Genomic DNA, 18,412 nt, shown 5'->3' with positions numbered 1-18,412 from the left:
TCAGGTCTGTCTCGCCATGGTTTATGTTTATTCATTTTGTCTTAGTCTCGTATTGTCAGACATGAGGGTTCCAACGGAGACAACCATCGTCCCACGCTCACCAAGCTGTTAATTCTTCTCGACTGCACAACCCGGGTTAACGCGTTGGTGGATTCTGGAGCGGACGCCAACCTCATTGATGAAGCGTTGGTGTCTGAACTGAACATCCCCACCCTCCCTCTACCCCACCCTGAGAATGCCCGGTCGCTGGATGGAAGGACTTTCTGCCGCATGACGCACATCACCATTCCCATTCAACTGGTCATTTCTGGGAACCATCGGGAGATGATCCAGTTCCGGGTCATCCAGTCCCCCAATGACCAACTCATCTTCGGATTACCCTAGCTCCAGAAACACAACCCCACAATCAACTGGAGTTCTAACCAAGTGCAAGCCTGGAATCCTAAATGCCATCTGTCCTGCTTGCGTTCAGCTCCACCACCAGCAGAGGGAGTACCAGCCCTACCACAGACTCCCAAGCCCTCCCTGGAGAGGGTTCCCACTCCTTACCACGACCTGGGCACAGTATTCTCCAAGACTCAAGCTCAGTCACTGCCGCCTCATCGACCCTACGACTGCGCCATCAAGCTCCTCCCCTCAAGTCGCCTATACAACGTCTCCAGACCAGAAAGGGAGGCTATGGAGAAATACATCCATGATTGCCTGGCTAACGGACTAATTCGCCCATCTTCCTCTCCCGTCGGTGCGGGATTCTTCTTCGTACAGAAGAAGGATGGCTCCCTACGCCCATGCATCGACTACAGGGAGCTGAACAACATCACGGTGAGGAACAAGTATCCTCTGCCCTTGATGGACTCCGCGTTCCACCCTCTTCACAAGGCCACCATCTTCACCAAGTTGGATCTCCGCAATGCTTACCACCTGCTCCGTATCCGTGAGGGCGATGAATGGAAGACCGCCTTCAACACCTCTCTCGGACACTTCGAATACCTGGTCATGCCATTCGGCCTCACCAATGCTCCTGCTGTGTTCCAGGCCCTGGTGAATGATGTTCTTCGGGACCTGTTGGGCCGCCATGTGTTCGTCTACCTAGATGACATCCTAATCTACTCGACTAATGCCAAGGATCATGAGAAACACGTCAGGCAAGTGCTTCAGAGACTCCTGGAGAACAGACTATTCATCAAGGCGGAGAAGTGCGTCTTCCACTCCGACACAGTTGAGTTCCTTGGGTTCATCCTTGAGAGGGGACGGATCAGGGCGGATCCCAAGAAAATTCTGGCGGTCACCAACTGGCCCACACCCACCTCACGTAAGCAACTTCAGCGCTTCTTGGGATTCGCCAACTTCTACCGAAGATTCATCCGATCCTATAGTCCCCTGCGGTGCCATTCTGGTGGAGCCCCAAAGCTGAGACGGCCTTCACCAAGGTCAAGAGACTGTTCTCTTCCGCGCCCATCCTGGTACACCCCGACCCCACCCGCCAGTTTGTGGTTGAGACGGATGCTTCCGACACGGGGGTGGGAGCTGTGCTCTCTCAGGCGGCGGCCGCGGACAACCGACTACACCCCTGCGCTTTCTTCTCCAAGAAGCTGTCCCCGGCGGAGAAGAACTATGACGTTGGTAATCGAGAACTGCTGGCAGTCAAACTGGCGCTGGAGGAGTGGAGACATTGGCTGGAGGGGGCCGAGAAGCCGTTCATCGTTTGGACCGACCACAAGAACCTGGCATACCTCCAGACAGCCAAGAGGCTGAATTCTCGACAGGCCAGATGGGCACTGTTTTTCGGGAGGGTCAATTTCTCACTGACCTACCGCCCGAGCGTTAAGCCGGACGCCCTTTCTCGCCAATTTAACACTTGTCCTGAGCGTGAGGTTCCTGAAAACATCCTTCCGGCCTCCTGCACCGTGGGGTCCGTCACTTGGAAGATCGAGTCGGTGATCCAGAGGGCTCTACGGGAGGAACCCGATCCCAGGTCCAACCCCGGATTACGCCTATACGTGCCTGCAGCCGCTCGGACACAGGTGCTGCAATGGGCCCATTCATCCCTCCTGTCTTGCCATCCCGGCTTTACCCGCACCTTGGCGGTGCTGAAGAGGAAATTCTGGTGGGTTTCCATGATCCCTGACACCAGACGCTTCATCAAGGCTTGCACCACATGTGCCAGAAGCAAAGCATCTTACCAGGCCCCTGCTGGACTGCTTCAACCATTGCCGGTGCCCAGCCGACCCTGGAGCCACATCGGAGTGGACTTTGTGACCGGACTTCCCCTTTCCGAGGGCAACACCACCATCCTGACTGTGGTGGACCGATTCAGCAAAGCGGCACACTTCATCCCCCTGGCTGGATTGCCCACCGCCCAAGAAACCGCTGATGTTCTGGTGAGAGAGGTTTTCCGCATCCACGGACTTCCCTCGGACATCGTTTCCGACCGCGGCCCCCAATTCATCTCCCAAGTTTGGAAAGCGTTCTGCGTGGCCCTCGGGGCCACAGCTAGCCTCTCTTCGGGCTACCACCCTCAGTCCAATGGCCAAACTGACAGGGCCAATCAGGACCTGGGGGCCGCTCTACGCTGCGTATCGGCCAAGAATCCTGCCGCATGGAGCAAGATGCTTACCTGGGTGGAGTACGCACACAACACCTTACCCTGCGCCGCCACCTGGAAATCACCGTTTGAGGTCTCCCTGGGCTACCAACCTCCACTGTTCCCTGACCAGGAGTCCGAGATCGCTGTTCCCTCCCTTGCCATCCACATGAAACGGTGCGCCAAGATTTGGAGGGATGCCAAGGCCGCGCTGTTAAGCACGGCAGACCATAATCGGCGTTTTGCTGATCGCCACCGCACCCCAGCTCCGGCCTACAAGCCAGGTGACTCCGTCTGGTTGTCCACTAAGGACATTCCCCTCCAAGCCACTTCCCACTAACTGCAACTCCACTTTATTGGTCCCTTTAAGATCCACTGTATCATCAACCCTTCCTCTTTAAAATTGTCGCTCCCTGCTTCCCTTAAGTTTTACCCCACATTCCATGTTTCTTGTATTAAGCCTGTATCCTCTCACCCCATATGTCTCCCGGATCCGGATTTTGTGTTATGTTTTGATTTATGTTTATTGTTACGTAGACTGGTTACTGTTTAAACATACACTTTTACATGTCTTTCCGCAAACCTTGCGTTCCGCCTTTTCTCTCTCTCTTTCTGTCATTCACACCCTAATAGTTTCCATTTGTCTATTTACTCAAACTACTAACGCTAGATCAGGATTGGGTAGAACTAACAAACTAATCGTGTTCATGTTACCTTATGTTTCTCGTGCATGTCATTTACTAATTTACTAATGCTAGGGCAGGATAGGTTTATTACTAACGATTACTAATTACCTTGTTAGAATTGTCATCCATCGCACCTGTTTTCTATTTCCTTGCTACGCTCGAACTAATTGTCTACACCTGTCTACACCTGCATTTATATCCCAGCCGTGCTACTGTTTGTTGCGAAATTGTCTGCCTCTTGTTTTCAACGCAACTCTTGAGCATTATTACTGATTGATTCACGTTAAGATCCAAGCCTGTTTTACCGACCATTGTTGATTGATTTCTGTCTCGTTGACCATCGTTTGTTTTTTGACCACGTCTTCGCCTACCGTTTTTGTACCTTTGCCTCGCTGATTGTTTCATGGTTTCGACTTCCGCATCGCCCTCGACTACGACTCTGCCTGCCGTCCACCTGTACTTTTGCCCTGCTGACGGCTCTCCTGCTACCGGACCTTCCTGCACGTCTACCGACTACGAGTTTGCCTCTTCCCTCGGCACCGTGCTTTTTGTTTGTTTAGTGTTTGTTTGGTTGGATCTACGTGTATGGACTTTGCTTGTTTTGACTACGCTCCTGGGATTCGTCCCGAATAAAGCCCTGACGGGACTTTATCTAACCATTGTTTCTGAGTCGTGCATTTTGGGTCCAACACCCACGCACCCGTCTCAAGTACATTAAAAAACCTCTGGAACGAAGTTTTATGGAATGATCAGACAAAGATCAAGTTGTACCCTGTACACTTGAATTAAACTCCTCTTTCTCCTCTTTCCATCACTCTGTACAAGATTGATGAAAAGAGGAGAAAGAGGAGTTTAATTCACTGCACACTGCCATAAAAAGGAATGGCAATGACCACAAATCAGCCAATAGCAAGCCTTCATAGAACAGACCATTGCTTGAAGTGGAACAATTAGCGATGCATTCATGCCTCCATTCAGTTCATAGTTCAAAGGATGATATGTTTAAAAATATGAGGGACTACTTCTTTCTTTACAAAATTATATCCCCCCCTTTTTAAACAGGAACAATGAGCAATCTGCTCATGCTTGCATTCAATTTATATAAAAAATGTAGAGACTTGTTAAATTGGCACTGCACTGATACTTGGGGAGGTATGGCACAGAGGCTATACATTTTTTCACAAATGTCACACAGAAGGCAAAACTTTCCACCTTCAAGTGCAAACTGAAGACGCACCTGTTCAAGCTGCACCTCTCCCCCCTACCTCCCTGTAAACCTTAATTGTTGTCTTTCTGTGATATTTACTTGTGGATCAGGATGTTTAGTTTGGCTGGGTAAGCGGTTTGTTCTTACATTTACGTGTTGGGGTATTATGATAAATAAATAAATAATAATAATAATAAACCTGATGATCAAATAGGCCCGGGTCCTTATCTTTGTTGCGCAGGTAGCAGTTGAAATTGTACTTCCCTCTAGGGTCTTTCAGCGCACTTATCCCTGGTTATGGGTATGCACTTTGCACTTTGTTGTACGTCGCTCTGGATAAGAGCATCTGCCATATGGCATTAATCTAATGTAATGTAAAAAACAATACTCCTTTCACAGGTTTTCACTAAGCACCACCAAAGAATGACAGCAGGGACATTCAACATTAATTACAGTCTTTAAAACATGATAAATACACCCCTTTTAATAGTTTTTTAGTTGTTAGGTTCTTATTGAGAGAGGTCAGAGGAGAATGGCCAGACTGATCGAAGCTGACAGGAAGGTGACAGTAATGCAAATAACCATGCATTACTTTTTTTTTTTTTTTTTTTTTTTTAATATTCCCGCCGACCTCTTGGGAGGTCAACTTTGTTTTTAATAATACAAAAACAAACATATATACAGTGGTAAATTTCAGAGAGAGAGAGAGAGAGGGGGAGGGAGAGGGAGAGGGAGAGAAAACAGTATGAAGCCTTTGAGGGGAGGGTAAAAAACAGAGTCACTAAAAATAACAATAAAATAAATAAAGAATAATAATAAAAAGAATTATGAAGTGTGGAAAGAGTGACTTGTGTATACATATGAACATGCAGACCAACGGGCAGATAGACAGGAAGATGAACAGACAAACAGACAGGTGGGCAAGTGGGTGGTTGTTGATTGGAGCCTTGAATGGATAGTATGGAAAAAGGGAGAGAAGAGGAATAGTTGGGATGGGTTGGATTAGGATATGGCATTGCATGGATAGTGTTTCTAGATTATGTGAGTCTATGTTGGATAGGTTGGGTGTTGGGGGGTTAGTCCACAGGCAAATTGAATGATTTTATGAAAGGACCCCAAATGTTTGCCATGTGTGAGCTTTGGCGCTGGTGTGAAATTAGTTCCATGGATATGTGTTCTTTGAGTAGATTAGACCAATGTGTTATGTTTATTTTGTGTCTTGTTTTCCTGTTTAAGAGGATGGTTTTCTTGGCGATAGCTAGGGCAATGAGTATAGGTTTGGTATTTTGATTTGGTGGGTTGATTGTTGAGAGGTCTCCTAGTAGACAGAAGGATGGACAGAGTGGAATGCTACAGCTCATAATGAGAGATATTTGGTTTATGACTTGTTTCCAGAAATGGTGAGTCGGTGGGCAGAGCCAGGTCGAGTGGAAGTAATTATCTGGGGTATTCAAAGAGCAGTGAGTGCAAGTCCACAAATCCCATTTTAAACATCTTTTGGGGAGTGATATGAGTTCTGTGAATGACCTTGTATTGTATAAGTTGCAGATTAGTATTGGTGGTCATCGTGAAGGTGTTCCTACAGATTTGAGTCCAGAAGTCTGAATTGTAGCTGAGTGATATGTCTTTTTCCCAGGCTTGGGAAACCATGCATTACAACAGTGGTATGTCGAAGAGCATCTCTGATCACACAATGCTTCAAACCTCTAAGTGGATAGGCTACAGCAGTAGAATAAGGCCAATAAGTTGAAAAAAGAAGTCTAATAAATACCTAATAAAGTGCTCACTAGTGTGTATGCATTGTTGCAATGGAAACTGAGTTTTACCGAGATCAAACAGTTTGAATAAATATTTGAGATATTAAGCTTGCCAAAAAGGAACTCTGCCTAACTGATCTTTATATCAAACCAATTAATTCCATTTTACATTTACATTTTAGTAATTTGCATAGGTTCTTCCACAAGCTAAAGCATCACATCCATAACTAGTAAAATACACGTGCTGTTCTAAACAAAAAATACAGTCATTGTATTTTTTTATTTATTTTTTGGGTTCGACAAGGGGGATATCGGAAAGGGGGGGGGGGGGGGGGGATCAGGAGGGAGGACTAAGGTACAGTTTGAAAAAGTGTGTTTTTAGTCTGCGTCGAAATAGGGGGAGGGATTCTGCTGTCCTGACAGTGGTAGGCAAGTCATTCCACCACTGAGGCACCAGAACAGAAAACAGGCGTGAATGTGAACGCGATTTTGATTTACGATTACTTGGTATGTGTCATCATACACAAGTGTATACAACAAAAGCTGTGTCTATGCGTGTTTCATGAATCTCGCGAAAGTTGTTAGTTCGTTTCCTATCACACAGACATTTGCACACGTATTTCTGAAAATATTGATAAATGAGGCCCAATATTTAACATTTAACATTCCATACTTTTACAGAAGAACGTGCCAGCAAGAAACCAAATGATTTTTAATCGTTTCAACAACTGGGACTGGTAAGTACCCCACATATTATATTATATATTATATTATATACACTCACCGAGCACTTTATTTGGTATTGATTCTACTTCATTTTTAGACTTCTACTGCTGTAGCCTATCCACTTACAGTTATGATGCATTGTGTATTCAGAGATGCTCTTCTGCATACCACTGTTGTAATGTGTGGTTATTTGTGTTACTGTCATCTTCCTGTCAACTTTGACCAGACTTCTTCTCTGATGTCTTTCATTAACAAGGCGTTTCTGTCTGCAGAACGGCTGCTTTTTTTTTCTCTTTTTTTTGCACCATTCTTTGCAAAGTCTAGAGACTAGTGCGCATGAAAATCACACAGGAGATCAGCAGTTTCTGAGATACTCAAACCACCCTGTCTGCCACCAGCAATCATCCACGGTCAAAGTCACTTAGATAACATTTTTTCCCCATACTGATGGTTGATGTGAACATTAACTGAAGCTCCTGAGCCGTATCTATATGATTGTATGCATTGCTCTGTATTGTATGCATTATAACTGTATTTTATTTGATCATAACACTGAAATGACCAGCTATTAGCTGTTTCAAAGCTTGACCTTTTTTTTCCAGGGGCGTAACCAAGGTTTTAATACATTTGAGCCTGAGCCAAAGTCATTTCGGTCTGAGCTGGGAAAGGGCGTTCCAAAGCTTTAACTTTTTTTTTCCAGCAGGGCGAGGCACGCCCAGGGTACTTTCCTTTCCTCTGTGAAGCTCGGAAGGCAGCAGCTTTCCGAGAACTAGAAAACGTAATAGCAAGATTAGCAAACCAGCTAGTTCAGTAGCATAGATAGAAATAGATTTAATTAAATACGTAAAATAAAAAAGTCATGCGATGAAGTATGTACACGTCATCATCTGTTGGCTGGGATTAACCTGCTGCCTTCCAGGAATCACTGATTGTGGCTACAAATTGAATTCACGGATTGCAAAACAGGATTGCGCAATTGAGCAGATGGATTCCAAAACCGAGAGTACAGATTTATAAATGAAAAATTTTATATATATTTTAAAATATATTTTTGCTGCCACCGGGGGAAAAACCCAATAGTGAATGTAAAAAAAATGTCATGTCAAAATTACAGCCGCTGTCACCGTAGCTACGGCTTTAATGGTGGAAAAGCGTAGGCTACTGCCTACCTCAGTCATCAAAGCAAGCAAGAAAATGAAAATGTATAGCTAGGGCTGTACACTCGTGGTTCGTTATCGGCTTTGGTTACAACTCTCACTGCCAGTGATTGCTTCAGCAAAACTTCTGGCAAGCTGTATCAGAGTAGGAATACGCCCTTTTTCTAAAATTACACTAAATGTCCTCTCTTCTTAAAAAAAAAGAAATTAATACTAATACTAATAATAATAATAATAATAATAATAATAAAGATATAGTTATAATAATCCTTCGCATAACTGTATCCCGATTCTTCATAATTTCCCTATATCACTGGCGTCTGACTCCCTCCAAACTCTTTTGCCAAAATTCCCTGTTTATCGTCCCCAGGGGCGTAACCAAGGTTTGAATACATTTGAGGCTGAGCCAAAGTCATTTCGGGCTGAGCTATCATTTTACCTTTGCAGGTTAAATAGCTGTTGTAGGACTCGCGGGTTAAAACAAGTAATACGACTTTTTCTTTTGGTTGCACACATCTGTGGCCGTTTATTCACGGATACACTTTACACTGACACAACAACCTGTGATCTCGCCAAACCCGTTTTACCGCCGAAGCACCGCCTAAGCACCTGTAACTCCTTTCACAAGGAGCTTTACCTGTGTGAATAGCATAACCCGATTAAACTAACCCCTATTTTGACAATTTTAACAAACACATGTTTTAACACAAACATTTAATCTATGCATACATCAAATAATAACATCCATCCATCCATTATCTGAACCCGCTTATCCTGAACAGGGTCGCAGGGGGGCTGGAGCCTATCCCAGCATACATTGGGCGAAAGGCAGGAATACACCCTGGACAGGTCGCCAGTCCATCGCAGGGCACACACACCATTCACTCACACACTCATACCTACGGGCAATTTAGACTCTCCAATCAGCCAAACATGCATGTCTTTGGACTGTGGGAGGAAACCGGAGTACCCGGAGGAAACCCACGCAGACACGGGGAGAACATGCAAACTCCACACAGAGAGGCCCCGGCCGACGGGGATTCAAACCCAGGACCTCCTTGCTGTGAGGCGGCAGTGCTACCCACTGCACCATCCGTGCCGCCCAAATAATAACATGCAATAGTTCATTGTTTTGTTGTTTAATTATTACCCTTGGTATGTACTGGTGTTCACGATGATGTCTATATTACATTACATTACATTTGGCAGACGCTCTTATCCAGAGAGACGTACAGTTGATTAGACTAAGCAGGAGACAATCTTCCCCTGGAGCAATGCAGGGTTAAGGGCCTTGCTCAAGGGCCCAACGGCTGTGCAGATCTTATTGTGGCTACACCGCCATATTTAACAATGCATGGCATCCAACCTGCACCCTTCTTCCATCTGTTGGTATTATATGGTACTGCATGTGGTGAAACTTATGTCAGAATAGATCCCATGCATTTTAAAATATGGCGGGTCTTTTTTTCTTTTCGTTTTTTTAATATGAAAAATTGTACAGGTCCTGGAGCACTAGTTAAGATAGACGTGATCATGAACACCAGTACACCAAGATATTTGAATAACCAAAAAAACCAAAAAAAAAAACCATAAATATAATAAAAAATACTATTAAGTGTTTATAGACAAGTTTATATAGTTTAAACCATTTTTAATTGTGACAAAACTGATTTAAGCAGGTGGCTTTAATGTTATAGCTGATCGGAGTATGTTTTGCCTTGTTGTACTTCCATTAACAGAACTCCAATCCTTCTGCATAGAAGCTTTTTTCTATCTCTTTAAAAAGACTATCTCTTTAAAAAGCCGAAATTCCATATATGGTGTTTTATGGGAGTTAATTTATGATAATCCCAAATTTTGTGAACGCGATTTTGATTTACGATTACTTGGTATGTGTCATCATACACAAGTGTATACAACAAAAGCTGTGTCTATGCGTGTTTCATGAATCTCGAGAAAGTTGTTAGTTCGTTTCCTATCACACATACATTTGCACACGTATTTCCGAAAATATTGATAAATGAGGCCCAATATTTAACATTTACCATTCCCTGCTTTTACAGAAGAACGTGCCAGCAAGAAACCGAATGATTTCAAGAACCTGTCAACTTTGACCAGACTGGCCATTCTTCTCTGATGTCTCTCATTAACTGAAGCTCCTGAGCCATATCTATATGATTGTATGCATTGCACTGCTGCCACACAATTGGCTGATTAGAGAATCGCATGAATATGTAGGTGTAATGAAGCAAATGACTGTATTTTTTTCAAACATATACTTTTTACAACTAATAATTGGAATTCAGCTATGAACTGCTGTTCATACTTTTGATCAGGTCTGAGGCACAATGAGCCATTCACCTGAACAACTTCCTTCCAAAATAGAAGAATGGAGTAAGGAACATGTCTTTCGGTGGTTAAAGGATGACCTCAAGATTTACTACAAATATGCAAATGCCTTATATGAGAAAGGTGTGTCAGGGGCAGAATTACTTCACTTTGAAAAGGAACACCTTTTGGAACTGGGTATAAAATATGGCCCAGCGGTAAAACTTATGGGAAAACTGCAAGAACACAAAAAGCAATCAGATCAATCAATACAGTCACAATCTGTGAGAGCTGCAGCCAGTTCAAACATCAAGACTGTTGAGGACCATTACATTACATTACATTATTGGCATTTGGCAGACGCTCTTATCCAGAGCGACGTACAGTTGATTAGCAGGAGACAATCCTCCCCTGGAGCAATGCAGGGTTAAGGGCCTTGCTCAAGGGCCCAACGGCTGTGCGGCTCTTATTGTGGCTACACTGGGATTCGAACCCCCAACCTTGCCTGTCCCAGTCATTTACCTTAACCACGACGCTACAGGCCAACCACAACATCTCAAGAAAAGGACAAAAGAGCAAAGCACAAAAAAAATGTAAGAAGTATGAGAATGAGAAGAAATCACCAGCTGATGTTAGGAATGCTGGTTTTGAGGACATTGATGACAAAGATCAAGATAAAAAGGAGGACATGGCTTTAGTTCAGGAGGCCTGTGAAACAGATGAAACAGAAAGTCCATGCACTCAAACAGTCCTTCGAAGAAGTATTGATCATCCTCCAGAAATGGATGAGAACACAAATAGAGCACCAAGACAGACAGCAGTTTTTATCCATTTGACAAGCACCATGTACATCACATTTACACACAGCACTCTATTCTTCCACCGGAGACAGGGCCAGGAAATCTGATAGATCCAGTTCATGAATACAAGTACATGGGTAGAACAGATGACATTGACACAATAAAGAGGAAATTCAACAATGAGGTCTTTAGGTTTGCCGCTGGATGCATGAACTCTCGTACTAATGGCACAATTCATTGTGGTGTGGCAGATGATTCAAAAGAAATGCAATTTTCCCACGGAGAAATCATTGGAATTGAAGTTGACAAGAAAAATGTAATCATAGACCACTTTGAAGAAATGGCTGAAGATGCAAAAATGTGTATTCGACAGCCTCGCTTTGTAGACGTGATGTGCACTGATTCCACATCATCAGACAGACATGTCATTGTGGTCGATGTTGTTCCAAGTCATAGTGTGACTCGGGGGAAGGACTATTTTATACAGTCTCTGTCTGAGGAGAAGGGGTGGAAAAAAGGCCAACATCCCCTGTTTGTGCGGGATGAGGCCTCAACCAAAGATATTATGAAAATCGGTAACCCTAGAGAGCTGAAAATTGCTCTGCAAAAGTTTAATGAAAATACAAAGGTTTTAGACTCGAGAAGAGAACAGATTGAACGACTGCCAATTCCAAAAAGGGATAGCAATCAGGGGGAAAAGCTAAAGGACCTGTTAACATTTGGAGGGGGCAGTTTGGATTACTATGAGAATTTTGTGATCATTACAAACCAAAGTCACCCCAAGCAACTGAAACACCTACAGCTTCTAAGCAAGCTAAAAATATTCTGTGTCCTTGACTTTGATCCTGACTCCGAAGTCAAAGGGTTATGCAGGTTCTACAGAGAAACCAGACATGCAAACCTTCATTTTCCAGCCCAATACCAGGAGGATAGAGAAATTGTGATAAAAAACCTCAACTTGGATAAACAGACCAGCTGGGTATTTTGTAATGGGAGGCAGGACCTTGACATTGAAACCTGCAAGCCCATGAACCACAGTGACTGGTTAAGAACAAGAGCCAAAGAAGTGCAAGACACAGTTTCATTTCTTTGTAAACCTCAGGTTCTTCAAAATGGAAGATGTCTTGTGATATTTCTGTTACTCTCAAATGTCGAGACCATGATTGACCCTGTTTTTGAGACCTTCATTTCATTCTACAAAAATCTTGAAGGTGTGCACAACATTGTCAGTATCTTCACAGCAGAAAACACATTTCAGACGTGGAAAAACTTCACTGAGTATAGATGTGGTATTGATATCACAAGACAGTGTATATATGAATTAGACCTCAGTGAAGTAAATGGGACAATTATGAAGATGGGCCCTCTCAATCAGAGATCAGGAAGATTCCTGCCATCCACTGGCTCCAGTTCAGTTTGCCTTGAGCAAAAGGATGAAGACATTATGACAGCTCTGAACATCCTGTGTGAAAATGAATGCGAGAACATTTACGATGAAAGCACTGAAGAATTCTCAGAATTCAGAATCACAACGGAGGAAACATTTTACCGTGGGGGCAACGCACAGTGGTGGAACTTCTACTTCTCAGACAAACCCAAGGCCAAAGATTTCATAAAAAGAGACAAATATAACAAACTTAAAAATATGATCCAAACTGTGAGGACTAAAGACCCCACATATCCATGTGTAATGCTGAATCTCTTTCACCACCCTGGCTGTGGTGGAACCACCTTAGCAATGCATGTCATGTGGAACCTGCGAAAAGAGTTCAGATGTGCAATACTGAAGGACAATACCATTGCAAAAAGTGAAGTGGCCCTTCAAGTCAGACATCTGATGAAGTGTGGGAAGACTGATTCGTCTTTCCAAACACCTGTCCTCCTATTGGTGGATGACTCAGAGGAAACAGAAAATACACAGGAGCTGCAAAATTGTATTCGCAGAGCAGTAGATGAGAAAAATTCTATCCCACTTGTCATCATTCTGAACTGTGTACGTTCACAAAATCCAAAAGAACGGTACAAACTCAGTCTAGTTGAAAGTAATTACATTACTACTGAACTGTCAAAAAACGAGCAGGATCTTTTTGAGGAAAAGCTTCAAGAGCTCAAAGAAAATCACAAGAAACCTGAAAACTTCTATAGTTTCATGATCATGAAGTCTAACTTCAGCAAGGAATATACTGAAAAAGTAGTCTCCAACACACTAAAGGATCTTGATGTTGGTAGTAAACAAGCAGAGATGCTTTCCTTTTTGGCATTGCTGAATTAATTCGTAGCTCATTCAAGCATTTCTCTGTCTGTCTGTGAGGATTTTCTTGGGATCAAATATATGCTGACATCAAGAGAAACTGTAGAGAACAGAATGCACCCTTATTCAACCTTACTAATTCGATTCAAGCCTGAGGAAGTTGGTACATACTCCACAATCCGTATCCTTCATCAACACATTGCCACTCAGTGTCTGGAAGAGTTGGGAAAGCACTACAAACTATCAAAAAGTGAAATAGTCATTAACTTGCTGCATAATGACTTGTTCTTCAGAACTGAAATGGGAAAAGACATACTCATGGACTCAATCCATAGCATGTTGATCACAAGGCAAAGGAAGAAAGAAGGTGATGAGAAAGACACTTTGTTTTCTCCTTTGATTGAACAAATCCAAGCTGAAAATCCAAATCAAATCCAAACTATCTTTGAAATAGCATCTTCAAGGTTTGAGAAACTTGCGACCATACCTCAAGCTCTGGCAAGGCATTTGTATCTCATAGAGAAGGACTTCACCAAGGCATATGTTTGGGCGAATAAAGCCAAGAATATTACAGAAAATCCCTACACTGTTGACACAATAGGACAGATATCCAAAAGTGAGCTAAAATACAAATTTGAGATGGCAAAAACACAGAAAAAGGATACTACCCCAGGACATTTGAAGGTATACGTTGATTTGGCAAGCAAGGCTACACAACCTTTTCAGATGGCTCAGTGCTTGGCAAAAACTGATGAGGTACCCGAATTTGAAGGCTGCATAAAGAAGCAGAGGTCTTATAATATATCTGGTTATGTGGGAGAGATAGATACTGCCATGATGGTCTTTGAAATTTTGTGCAGTGAAAGTGACCAAATAAGTCGCAAGTACATGCAGAGTTTCCTAAATGGAAAAAGACCAATACGGAACATTCTTAGTCATGACTATAAATCCAACAACGATTTTGCAGATGTTCTTGAAAAGTGTGAACACTTCCTCACTGATTTAAAACCCAGAGTAAAATAAATATTTGATTTCTTTGAGATGTACTTCACCTACTTTAAAGACAGGAACGTTGAGCAAGAAAAACACTCAATAAACAGGAAAAGGATCTCCGAGCACTTCAAAAGGTACCTCTCACTGTTTTGTCAGTCAACTGAGGAGAGATACATGGAGCGAGAAAACAAACCAAAACTCAGCCTAAACCTGGAGATTCAAGAACGCAGATTGTTCCTCGAGGTAAACAGAACAGAGTTTCCCAGGGCTACTGCAATACTTGGAAGACAGCCATGAAAAGAATATAGAGAAGATCACTGAATGCTACACATTTATCAATGACAATTCTATGGCTATAAATACCAAAGATAAAACCAATTACATCCTAGCAAACATAATATTCAACCCCACTGTGCCTAAATCCAAATTTGTGAGAAGTCGCGAGGACCTGACTAGCCTTCTGAAGGAAATTCTGCAAGATGTGGGAACACAACACCGCTACCCAGAGCCATACTACCTGTCCTTACTTTTGCTTTGGCCAGAGAAGAATATGATTGATGCCAACATCACGGTCTATGTGAACTCAATCCGAAAATCATCCAGGAAACAGCTGTCGCACCTGTTCCGCAAAAGAAATACGATTGCTCACTTCTACCTGGGGAAATCTGAGGGACTACAGAGGCTTGTTCCCAAACCTGAACTTGACAATTCCATTCCCAATGTGAGACAGCGCAATGCCCTTTGGCAGAGTGCAGACATCTTTAAGGGGGAGCTCATCAAAAAAAGGTTACTCAGAGTGAATGGAATGATTGAGAATTGAGAGGCTTACATAAATTATGGCAAACTAAAAATCCCAGTGCGGCCTGCGTACCTTGGTGGAGTCAGAAGTGGGTACAGCACAGAAAATGTGTCCTTCTATGTTGGCTTCGCTATTGATGGTCCATTGGCATATGATATGCAATATGAAACCTACTCTGAGACTACAAGGGAGGACCTGGACCAGCATGTCTGAGACAAGCATCTCAAATGCACAAGCTTTCTCAATTGAGTATTCCACCAAACGATTTTTCCAGAAGTTGAGGAGCAATGCAAACAGTTAGATACAAATCTGCTCATTGTTATTTTTACAGACAGACTCTGTTCATTTTATTGTTTTTATTTAATGTTTGCCAGTTTCAGCTTGATTCAACAAAATACAGATGTAGGCCACACTGTTGCTACTTTTGTTTGGCTATATGAGCCGTTTATTGTTGTTCCTACAGATATGTATATCATTACTTTGCTCTGTGTTGTATAAAAACAATTTTATGGATATTTTGTAGTCAGCTACTGCTTCTTTCACTCTCCACAATCATTGTTTTGGAGCACAACATTCATGCTCAGCTGATGCAGACAGACTGCAGCTGTACATTTGTACGGAGGATCACTAGTGCCCAAGGCTTCCATCCCTTTGCAGATCTATGGCCAAATGCATCATCCTCTGGTACGTCCAGCCATAGGTGGTACTAGTAAATTCAGGATGATTTCCAGACTATGGAATGTATCATTGCACATCTGAATAGTGCTTTCTCAACAAGCCACATCAATTAGCAGGCAACCTAAAATTAACCACTCTCAGCTTGGAAAGAGATAAAGAATTACAAACTACATTGTGCATCTATATATAAAAAAATAAAAAAACTGGGGTGGGTTTATTATAAAATGTTAAGGGTATTTATCTTGATGAAATTGTACTCAACCAAACTGTATGTAACCAATATATCTATTTGGTGTTTATATGCTTCATTAATACTAAGATTGTCTTTTTATAACAATGATTTTAAATTTTTTGTTTTACAATGATTTAAAAAATATATTAAATGGAAGCCATGTATCAATAAAATTTTAATTTTGTAAAAATTGTAACTTTCATTTTCCTTCACAGCTATTCAAGATCTATATTTTGAATTGTCCAAACATACCCGTACAAATATTCTTTAGCCTTAAATGGACTCCGAACATGTATTTAAGAAACCTCATGAGATGTCTTAACTGTTTAGGAGGAGCCTTATGCATTATCAAAGGAGAAATGGTCCACTGCTTAAATACGTTATTGCACATAGCAGTAGCGTTAATTAGAAATAAAACACAATTGAGACATTTCATTTTATCATTTATATACATATTTTTGGGGGGAATGGTTCCAAACTAACAATGCGCAAATCTATTTTAATATGTGCTCTGGTCTGTAAATGTAAAACATAGTCCTTTTGACATCATAAGGGGAGGCCTGTAGCCTAGTAGCTAAAGAACATGGCTCGGGACCCGGAAGGTTGATGGTTCAAGTGCCAGTGTAGCCCGTGAGCAAGGCCCTTAACCCCACATTGCTCCCTGCTTAGTCTAATTAACGGTAAATTGCTTTGGATAAAACAGTTTGCAAAATAAAACAATATTTTAATTACTATTAAAAACAGTCAGACTGACTTATGTTCACCACAGCAAATAGTATTCCAGTTATCACGATGCAGTTAATGTGTTTGTTCTGGTTAGAGAAAGATGAGAACATGAAATTCTTTCAGAAAATGTATTTTCTAGTCTGGTGTTCAACAAACTGTCAGTGTTTCTGTAAACTACCTAACCTGCTACAGTAAGCCTCACTGCTCTTACTGGGCAGGCTGAGGAGAGCCAGCCTCCAGAAGAAGAAGAGGACCTCCGCTCACTTTGACACTTTTAAACTATTTTGCAACATCCGCACCAGAGAGGAATGTTTGAATTCAACATAAGTTCCAATTATTATTATTATTATTATTATCAGCATCACGCAAGTTTGCTCACCTTTGATAGAAACTGTACACCACCTAGTGGTAGAATATGCTTCCTACGTTATTCAGGAGAGCACAGTCACTGCTGTCATCTTCAGATGTCTGAGGGACGAAGAGATGAAAAACCAGTGAAGTCATAATTGTCATTCCTTAGAATAAAATTGATTGCATTAGGCTATATCTCGATTGGTCAAACACTTTCTTTACTTCTTCCTACAGCATTGCATTTTATCCATTTATGCATTTTACAGGGCGGCCTGTATAATGGTTAAGGTAAATGACTGGGACACGCAAGGTCAGTGGTTCTAATCCCAGTGTAGCCACAATAAGATCCGGACAGCTGTTGGGCCCTTGAGCAAGGCCCTTAATCCTGCATTGCTCCAGGGGAGGATTGTCTCCTGCTTAGTCGAAGCAACTGAACATCGCTCTGGATAAGAGCGTCTGCCAAATTCCAGTAATATAATCCATTACCTGATTGTGTATGATGCATGATTGCAGCTGAGTAAAATATGATTTCACACAGTAAATGAGAGTCACCTGCTCAATACATACAGCAGCCTTTAGCAGTAAGAAAGCAAAATAGACAGGTAAATAGGTAAGTATAAATCATGCTTTGATAATGCCATATTCTTATGTTAAAATAAAATCAGAGCCTGTTTCAGATAAATCCTGTGGTTAAATGGAAGCCAGCCACCAACAGAAACAGAGGACAATTTTTAAAAGATGTAGAAACAAGCTCTGAGATTCAGACGAAGCTATCCTCTACAAATCACAAAAAACATAAGCTAACCAGGTAGCCCCCTGTGTTATTTTATTACAATCATTGTACTGTCATTTTGCTAGTCAGTCGTGATGCTTTGTGCGATTCTTGCATCAGAGGGCTGGTGGATGAATGGCTGAAGAAAGATCTACAGAGAACCAGGGATTTGATCGTTGTTTTATTCTGAATTTTTTAAAGGGGGCATGTTTATCAGCAAGGGGAATTAAAAAGTTGAGAGAAATTATCCAAGGCCTGGTCAGGCTCAGGGATATAACAAGTTCTTTCTATGTCTGAATAAAATAAATTACATAGGAATCCCTGTTCTACAAAAGTTCCTTTTTGTGAAGACACTGGCATTGTAT

General features: G+C 42.3%; 1 pseudogene; it reads left to right on the top strand.

The window, feature by feature from the left end:
• Nucleotides 1-910: 910 nt before the first annotated feature.
• LOC133135900 (sterile alpha motif domain-containing protein 9-like) lies at nucleotides 911-15,501 on the top strand (annotated as a pseudogene).
• Nucleotides 15,502-18,412: the final 2,911 nt, after the last annotated feature.

This window comes from Conger conger, chromosome 1 (genome assembly GCF_963514075.1).
Source record: "Conger conger chromosome 1, fConCon1.1, whole genome shotgun sequence".
NCBI lineage: Eukaryota > Metazoa > Chordata > Actinopteri > Anguilliformes > Congridae > Conger > Conger conger.
Note: the sequence above shows the minus strand (reverse complement) of the source record. Positions and strands in the feature narration are given on the sequence as shown.